A 9,944-nucleotide genomic window follows, 5' to 3' on the forward strand; every position below is an offset into this window, starting at 1 on the left:
TGTTGAAATTATGTGATCAGGGGAAGTATATGTATTTTTAAAGGTTTTGTTGGATTGGGAGTGACAACAGTGATATTTTCAGAGAGAGAAATGTTTGTGACTGAAAGGGAATTTGGAAGACTGACGATGAGGAGACATATGTGAGATATTGACTGTGAAGAGGGAAGTGATACCAATTACAGAATTTCAGAGAGAAGTAGATTTGCCTTGAAGATTTGCAGGTCAGGATAAGTAATACATATTTAAGATATGATAGGATTATTTAAAAGATTTTGCTAAATGGGGAAGTATTTTTTTTTATTAACCATTTTGATTAAGAGTTTTTTTATTTTTTCCCCCACCTGACGAATTAATTTTGCTTTTCGAGACTTTTTATTGATACTTTTTATTCTTCAGTGTTGGTCCTTTCTAGCCCAGCACTGCGATAGGATTCCCGAAAGTGCACTGAAACCCTGTGGAGGTCGGGAAGGAATAAATATTTCCTCATTGTAGTGGTTTTGAGTTGAAGAATAAGTGTGAGTGGACTGTGTTTGTGGGAGATTGGCCATGATGTGAGGTTGTGGATAAGTATGGGTGTATATTGTATGCGGAAGAAAAAAATAATAATAATAATAATTTGTGGGAAGCTACTTGAAAATGTGTGTTTGAGAAAGAAGATTCATAGACCGACTTATGTGCCAAGAATTGTTTGAAAATGTGTGAATGTGTGTGTGTGTGTGCGTGTGCGTGTGCGTGCGTGCGTGCGTGCGTGTGCGTGCGTGCGTGCGCGTGAGAGAATTTATTGAGCGAATTGTATAAGAGTGAGGATTGTTCTTGGAAGTGAGCGAGTGATTGTGTGGGAGCGCTGCGGTGTGAGGAATTTTGTCTGAGGGAGGGATGAAGTGAGGAAAGAAGGAGTGTGTGTAGCGTAGACATGACTGGGGGAGAGTGACGTGAAATTACTGTGCTGGCAAGTGACGTGAAGAAAGTATTATTCAGCGGGATGTAGAGATAACATGGGTTGGGGGAAGTGTCAGGTTGTTTTTATTAGTTATTATTGTTATTATTATTATTATTATTATTATTATTATTATTATTATGATTATTGTTGTTGTTGTTTTTGTTGTAATTGTTGCTGGGGAGTGACAAGTATTGACCGTAATTTATTTTTATTATTACTACTACTACTACTACTACTACTACTACCGGTACTACTACTACTACTACTACTATTGTTGTTCCTCTTGTGTGTTGTGTGGCAAATAACAAGTATAAATTATTATTATTATTATTATTATATTATTATTATTGTTATTAATTATTATTATTATTATTATTATTATTATCATTGTTGTTGTTGTTCTTGTTCTTGTTGTTCTTGTTCCTGGTTCCTGTTGCTGTTGTCGTTGTTAGAAAGTGACATTTGCAAGGTGTTTTCAGTGGTGGAAAAGGAGACCTGCGCTGTGGAAAGTGACTTCAAATTGGTCTTTTGGGAAGTAACATGAAAAAATTACTATAAGAAGGGGAATAGATGAAATGGATTAAGAAAAGTGACAAGTAATTATTTAAAGTGACATGAAGATGATATATAATAGGGGTAATGGTGACACAGGCTGGGGAAAGTGACATAATTAGTTTGTTGGGAAGTGAAATGAAGTATTATGTATGGGGGGAAGTTGACATGTGTTGGAAAAGTGACAGGTAATTATTTATATCAGTAAGTAACATGAACAGGAGATATGTTGAGGGATTGAGAGGGGAGGTGACATAGGCCGGAGGAAAGTGAATATATAAATTATTTTGTTGGTAAGTGACATGAGAAAGGTATTTATTAGTCAGGAAAATGTGACATGAGCGTATTTTCTGACGAGGTGACGGTAAGAGAGTGAAGGGAGGGAGCAGTTAGTGTAGCCGAAATGTCATGAAGAAGACGTAAAATTAATGACTTTTTTTTTTTTATTAACTGACATGGAGGGAGCGACGTGGGCGTATTTTCTGACAAGGTAGGCTAACAGTAATATATTGTGAGAGAAAATTTTAGTGGAATATAAAAAGAATGACGTGAGATTAGAAAGAAGACATGAAATTTTTGTGGAGGGAAGTGACATGAAGAAGATACGATATATATATAAAAAAACGAGTCATTATTTTAATGCAGGGAAACAGTAAGATTCTAAAGTGTAGCAGTTGAGCAGAATGACATGAAGAAGGCGTGGGATAAATGACAGGAAAAAATGATCCAGGGAAGTGACATGAAGGAAATATTAATGGGGAAAAAAGGGGGAAGCAATAATGGGGTTGTGAAAATAAGAAATAGCTGCCTAAGTGGAATGACATGAGGAAGAAGTGAAAATATAGAAGTGACAGAAAGATTAAATTTTGGGAAGTGCGATGGAGGAAGATTTTGTGACATTAGGCTTCAAGAGTTGTCTGAGAAGTGACAGGAGGATTTTGTGAGGAAGAGAACCTTGAGAAGTATGCTGGAAGGAGGGGGGGAACACCTGGGGTAAGGGGGAGGGGGTGCTAACGTGAGGAGGGGGGCTTTGTAGTGGGGGGGGATGGAATGTGGGGGTAATAAAGGTGGAGTGTGAGTAGTATTGGAGGGGGAGGGAGGTGGTGGAGGAGTACGGGAGGGAGTGGAGCAGTTTTTACAAGGGTGGGAGTGGAGGAGTACTAGAAAGAAGGATTGGAGAGATAGTGGAGTTTTGGAGATGGAGGTGTATTGAAGAAGGGAGTAGAGAGTTTTTGAAGAGGGAGAGAATGGAGAAATATTAGAGAAGGAGACAAGGAGGTGGAGGAGGATTAGAGGAAGACAGGCGGTGGAGGAGTATTGGAGAGAACGAGGCAAGGGGGTAGAAGAGCATTGAGCCGGGGTGGGTAAGATTTGGAATTAGGGAGAGGAAATGGAGGTGTATGAGAGAGAGAGAGAGAGAGAGAGAGTACCGGAGAAGGAAGGGGTTGAGGGAGAGAATTAGATGGGAGCAGAAGAAGCAGACGACCAAGAATGCCAGACAGTCCATTCCAGGAAAATGAGTGTTTGGGACAGAGAACGTTAATATTAGGCACAGTGAAAGTGAGTATTAGGGAGAGAGTGAGTATGAGGGACAGACAGCACAGGCCAGGATGACAGGAAAATGAGTGTTTAGGACAGAGAAAGTGCATCATAGGGACAGAAAGTGAGTGAATGTGACGTGCATGATGGTATAGTGAAAACGTGATGTGTGTGAAAAGAAAACGTGAGTACGGTGTGCATGAAAGACAGTGTGAACGTAGTGTGCATGATTTTGAACGAGAACGTGATGTACGGTGTAATTATGATAGTGTGAACGTGATGTGCATGATAATGAATGAGAACGTGATGTGTATGAAAGAAAATGGGAACGTACTTTGCATGGTGGTGAACGATAAAGATGAAAATAAAGACAGTCTCAAATCGAACGGCAAGTAAAAAAAAAAAGAAAAGAAAGTGATTTAAAAATGCGATCGTTTTAGGACGTATTAGCTATTTTATTTTAAACGTACACTCGAGGTCAGTACGTAGTTCCCTTTTCTCCTCGGTTTGAAGAAATACCGGTACTTTTTTTAAATTCTTGCTACCACTTATGAAATAATGATACGCACTTAAGGGGACATTTATCTTCTTAAGAATTTTTTTATCTGTCCGTTCTAGTAGCTGCCTCATATAGGAGGTATTGATTATATATGTATTTTTGGAATACTGTAGCACATTTTAACTATACTGTGTACTTTGTCCCCTGTTGATGGAATGAAATAATAATAATAATAATAATAATAATAATACCAACAACAATTATAATAATAATATCAGTACCGTAATAGTAATATTGGTAACATTATTATAATTATTGTGGTAGGTGGGAGCGCTCACCATCCACTCACTCGATGTAGTGCTGCTTTGGGTGTCTGCCCTTTCCTCTCGTCTTTCCTTCCTCTTCTATGTTTCTTTCCTTCGTTCTTTCCTCTTCCATCTGCCTACGGGTGATTTTACACTCCCTGTTGTCTTTCTTTTCTTCATTTTTTCTCCTTCCTTCTGCCTGTGGGTGACTCTACACTGAATGACAAGCCAGATGGTATCCTGTACACCAGGAAACTATTTACTACGCTAGGTGGTAACCATATAACCAAATTATTGCGCCTGGTGGTTTAGTGGGTAATTACTGCGCTCCAATCGGATAGAGCCGGTGAAGGTTTATATCCAAGGGGTGGTTGGGGTTCATTGCTCACGGAATACCATTCAGGGATGAGTGAGGCTGGTCACCCTTATATTAAATGTCAGGACCAACTTGCCTAGCCCCGGGTTCCTACGCTCCTCATAGAGCAACATAGGATTGGATAATGGATGGATGGATGGATTATTATTATTATTATTATTATTATTTATTATTATTATTATTATTATTATTACTATTATTATTAATAGTAGTAGAAGTAGTAGTAGTAATTATTATTATTATTATTATTATTATTATTATTGTTGTTATCATCATTATTATTATTATTATTGTTATTGTTGTTCAGGGGCCTATCCCATAGCAGTCAAAAGGTTGGAGTTAGCATTTCTTGGAACCTTCAAGCGTGTAAAAGAACTTTTGACCGTTACCGTACTAGGGTAGGTAGCTCATGGACACCCAGACTTGTACCTGCAGTGAATGGGAAGAAAATGGGAAGAATTGGGAACAGTTTAGAGCACATTGGGATGAACAGAAATAAGTTTGGAAGAATGGGGATGAATGGGGAGAATATGAATGGTGTAGAATGAATGGGGAGAAATAAGGGAAAAATGGGGGAAGTGTTATAGTGAATAATGGGGAGAAATGGGGAAGGGTCAGAGTGAACGGGGAGAAATGGGGAAATGGTGAGTATGCTAGACTGAATGGGGAGAAATACAGAAGAATGGGGAATGGGTCAGCGAATGGGGAGAAATAGGGAAGAATGGGGAAGATACTTGAGTGAATGGGAAATGGGGAAGAATGGGGAATAGGTCAGAGTGAATGGAGAGAATAGGGAAGAATGAGGAATATGCTAGTGAATGGGAAGAAATAGGGAAGAATGAGGAATATACTAGTGAATGGGGAGAATAGGGAAGAATGGGGAACAGGTCAGAGTGAAAGGGGAGAAAGAGAAGAATGGGGAGTGGGTCAATCAGTGGGGAGAAAGTGGGGACTGGGTCAGAGTGAATGGGGACAAATGGGGAGTATACTAGAGAATGGGGAGAAATAAGAAATGGGGAGTAGTTCAGAGTGAATGTAAGGAGAAATAGGGAAGAAAGGTGAGACTAGGGATGAATGGGGAGACAGGAAAAATGAAGGTGAATGGGGAGAATAGGTAAAAATGGGAGTGAGTGGGGAGAACTAGGGAAAAGGCTTGAATGAAGAAACGGGGAAATAAGAATAATTGGGAATAAATAGGGAAGAAGGGGGATGCTGTAGGGATGGAGAGGAGGTTCTCTCTCTCTCTCTCTCTCTCTCCCCATTTCCTCTTTGTAGTAGTTTACTGTAGTTACTTTTATATTTTCTTTCTTTTTTTGCATTTTTGTCGTTTCCCTTGTTTTTCCTCTTCCCCCCCCCCTTGCACTACCGGTACTCTCTCTCTCTCTCTCTCTCTCTCCTTTCCCTCCCTCTCCCCACCTCTTCCCCATCCCTCTCCCCTTCCATTTTACCACTTGCCTCACGCACCTTCCTTTCCCCAACTCTCCCCCCCAACTCCCCAGCTGACCATGTACCCCTCACTAACTCCCCCTCCTCCCTTTCCCCCGACAAACCACCTTCCCTTTAACGGCTCCCTCCCCCTCCTCTCCCCTCCCCTCCTTGTCCCCTCCCCAAGTGGACATTTAAACTTCAGGGCCGCAACCTCCCTCCCCCCTGCCTCCCCCCTCCCCCTCCCCACAGCCACCCAGTGCCGCCACCACTGCCTTTTCTACTGCTACAGCTACTACTACTACTACTAATGATAATAATAATAATAATAATAATAGTAATAATAATAATAATAATAATAATAATAATAGTAGTAGTAGTAGTAGTAGTAGTAGTAGTAGTAAGCCTCCGCCCCATTACTATTTCCATCTCCACCTCCACGTGACTTCCTCTTGCAGTACCGTGCCACTGTAACCATCAGTATCACTCTCATTACTGCAACTACCATCATTGTCTTGTCACTACCACTACCACCATCACCAGTATTATCACTACCATCACCACCATCACCAGTATTATCACCACCACCACCATCACCAGTATTATCACCACCACCACCATCACCAGTATTATCACCACCATCACCAGTATTATCACCTCCATCACCATCACCAGTATTATCACCACCACCACCATCACCAGTATTATCACCACCACCACCATCACCAGTATTATCACCACCATCACCATCACCAGTATTATCACCACCATCACCATCACCAGTATTATCACCACCACCACCATTATCACCACCACCACCATCACCAGTAGTATCACCACCACCACCATCACCAAAACCATTCTTACCACTATCGCCACCACGGCTTCCGGTTCTAGTACCATTGCAACCACCAATACTAACAACTCCATCATGATTATTACCGCAGTTACTCTTGTCATCACTACCACCGCCACTACCGTAACCGCCAATGCTACCACTAACACCTCAGACATCACTACCTGTAACCTACTACTACTACTATCACCACCACCACCGGTACCAGTCTCACTGTTATCACCTCCAATACCAGTACCACAATACTACTTACCACCACCACCATACCACTTACCACCACCAGCGTTACTAGTACCACGGTTACCACCACCACTTACCAATACCACTGTTACTACCACCACCAGCATTACTAGTACCACAGTTACCATCACCACCAGCACTACCAGTACCACAATACCACCACCAGCACCAGCTCCCACCTTCCTGCCACTTACAGTTACACGAACACCATTCCTCTTGCCACTTTCACCCTCTCTCCTACCACCACCACAACTACCACCACAGTCACCATTGCCACAACTACCACCATCACCACAACCACCATTTTTTTATTTGTAATATTAAACCACACAATACAGGTTTTACCGTTATTTGCTCTAACACTACAACCACAACAACTACCACTACAACTACCTCAATCACCAACGCAACTACTTCTAATATTGTGCCAACACTTCTACCAGTCACCACACCACTGCCACCAAAACTACCACGTCTACCACAGTTGCCACCACGGTCACAACTACAACTACTACCACAACCACAAACATCACACTAACTCCGATCACTACCATCCCCATCACCACCTTTACAGGTATTAGAACTACCACAACTACCAAAACAACGAAAAGAAAGTCACAACCATCGCAAGACTACCATTCCTCCATCATTACTACCACCACAGTAGCCAGCACTCCTACAGCTACCACAAATCCCACAATCACTACCACCACCACAGTCACCACACTACCACAACCACAAATCCCACAGTCACTACCACCACCACAATCACCACGCTACCACAACCACCCGACCACCGTTCACAGTTTACGCTCGTGATCACAGGAATTTCCTTCGAGATGTGTTTGTGTAATGGCTATTGTCGTGTCGTGAGTGGTGAGGTGTGAGCTGCTGTGTGGTGAAGTGTGGTGTGTGGGGGGGGATGGATGGTGTGAGGTGTGGTGTCGTGTGTGGTGAAGTGTAGTGTGGTGGTGTGTGCGGGGGGGTGGGGATGGATGGTGTGATGTGTGGTGTCGTGTGTAGTGTAGTGTAGTGTAGTGTAGTGTAGTGTAGTGTGTGTGTGTGTGTGTGTGTGTGTGTGTGTGTGTGTGTGTGTGTGTGTGTGTGTGTGTGTGTGTGTGGAGGTGAATGGCACGGTGCATTGTTTCGCGTGAAATGTGGTGTGGTATGTGCTAAGGCGGTGTGGTGTGTGATGAGAAGGTGCTTATTCAAGTGTGATGGCTGTCTGTGGTGATTTGTGCGGTGAGGCGACTTTTGAAGTGTTGTGAATGGTGATGAGATCGTTAAGGTGAGAAGTATGTGTTGTAGTATGAGGTAAGGTGAGGCGGCTGTGTGAGAGGTTGACTTTGTAGTGTGAGGCTAGTTGGTCTCAGTACGAAGTGTGTGAAGTATGAGGTTAGGTGGTGTATTGTGTGCGTAGTGAGATGGTGTAGTGTGAGAAGTTTGAAGTGTAGTGTGAGGCGAGGTGAGGTGTGTGGAGGTGTCCCAGTATTTAAAGGGGAGGTGTGGTGGGTACAGATGCAGAGAGAGGTGTGGTGATGCAAGTGTGGTGGGTGTGGTGGTGTTGGTGATATATACTGTACATGCAGGTGTGTGTGTGTGTGTGTGTGTGTGTGTGTGTGTGTGTGTGTGTGTGTGTGTGTGTGTGTGATAGGGGTATTTCATGTGAATCGCACAGGTGTTCAGCAGATATGTGAAGGTGAATGAAGATAGTAGTTGCAAGCAGAGTGGCAAGTACACGGAGGTGAGAATAGGTGTAGTGGATGGGGAGAGAGGTGTAAAAGTAGCAGAGGAGCGACAGGTGTACAGATCTGGTATGTGGGTAAGTGCTGTGTGGGTGATGGGGACAGGTGTGCAGAAACGTAAGGAAAGAATCTGGGACAAGTTAGTGTATGGGGTAAAGTGTAGGGGCAATTAGTTCATAGAGAAGTAATCATGTGTATAAGTCTAATGTAGGATCAGGAACTGGTGTGTGGGGCTCGGTACAGTTGAGGGGGGCAGGTGTGTGGGGAGGTAAACAGGTGTACAGATCTGGTATGTGAGTAAATGTAGGTGTGTGGAAGATGGGGACAGATGTGCAGAAGAGGGAGGACAGGTGTGTGTGTAGGTAAACAGGTGTGCAAGTGGAATGTGTCATATATGAAAAGTTTTTGACAAGTGAGTGGCAGATGTATGAGTGAAAAAGCGACAAGGAAGGCAGATGTCTGGGTTTGAATTTAATTATAGATAGATAGATAGATTAGGTAGACTTGGCAGGTGTCAGACAGAAAGAGAATAAGGAAGAATGTATGGTAACAAATGATATATGAGGGAGATGGGAAAAAAGGAAGCAAAGTAAGATGTAAGGAAAGAATTTATGAATTTATGAATTTTAGGGAATGTAGATGAGGAAGATAGAGTGAGGGTAGGAAAAGCAAAAATGTAAGGAAAGAAGTCGAGGCAAAAGTGGCAGACGTAAAGGACAAAGGAAAAAGAGGAAGAGGGCGAGGAAAGATGCATGGGAGAGACTGGTGTATGTAGGAGATAGAAGAGAAAGAAATGAGAGGAAGGAACGTAATAGGGTAAGGACGAGTCGAGGAAGAAAAAAGTCTGTAGGCTAAATGAGGCCGAAACAAAGTAGATCAAGGGAAGGTGTTTACGTAGAATTGACAAGGTCGGAGATAGAAAGAATAAGGAAATAGATGACGACAAGGACAGATGTCTTAAAAATTGAGGAGTTTTGTTAGGAGGAAGAAAAAATAGGGAGTGACTACTGTAGGTAAAATAATCCTAAGAAGAATTAACAAATGCAGATGAAAACAAGAGAAATAATAGAAAGGAATCAAGGAAAATGTGTCTGTGAATGGGTAGCAAATATGAAAGGAAAAAAAGTGAGAGCAAAAAGGAAAGGACTGGAAAAGAGAAACGAAAGAAATATAGGAGTTAGCTGTTAACAAAATCGTACCTTATAGATTAAAACAAAAAGGATAAAGAGAGACACTTAGGAAAAGATGTGGCGGAAAAATGGGCAGAAGTAAATGAAAACCGAGAAAAAGTGCGGGCAAGATATCAAGGAAAACCGTTTGAGAAATTTGACAATTGTAGGTGATGATTGCAAGGAATGGGAGAATGAGATCAGGTTTGAACGAACTTATATGTAGCACACACACACACACACACACACACACACACACACACACACACACACACACACACACACACACACACACACA

General features: G+C 42.2%; 1 protein-coding gene across 1 annotated transcript in view; it reads left to right on the top strand.

The window, feature by feature from the left end:
• Positions 1–9,944, top strand: part of LOC145405828 (uncharacterized) — a 91,939-nt gene that overhangs the window by 1,980 nt on the left and 80,015 nt on the right. The window lies entirely within an intron of this gene.

The sequence above is a fragment of the Coenobita brevimanus genome, chromosome 68, assembly GCF_032717465.1.
Source record: "Coenobita brevimanus isolate Jiangsu-jjx chromosome 68, ASM3271746v2, whole genome shotgun sequence".
In the NCBI taxonomy this organism is placed as follows: domain Eukaryota; kingdom Metazoa; phylum Arthropoda; class Malacostraca; order Decapoda; family Coenobitidae; genus Coenobita; species Coenobita brevimanus.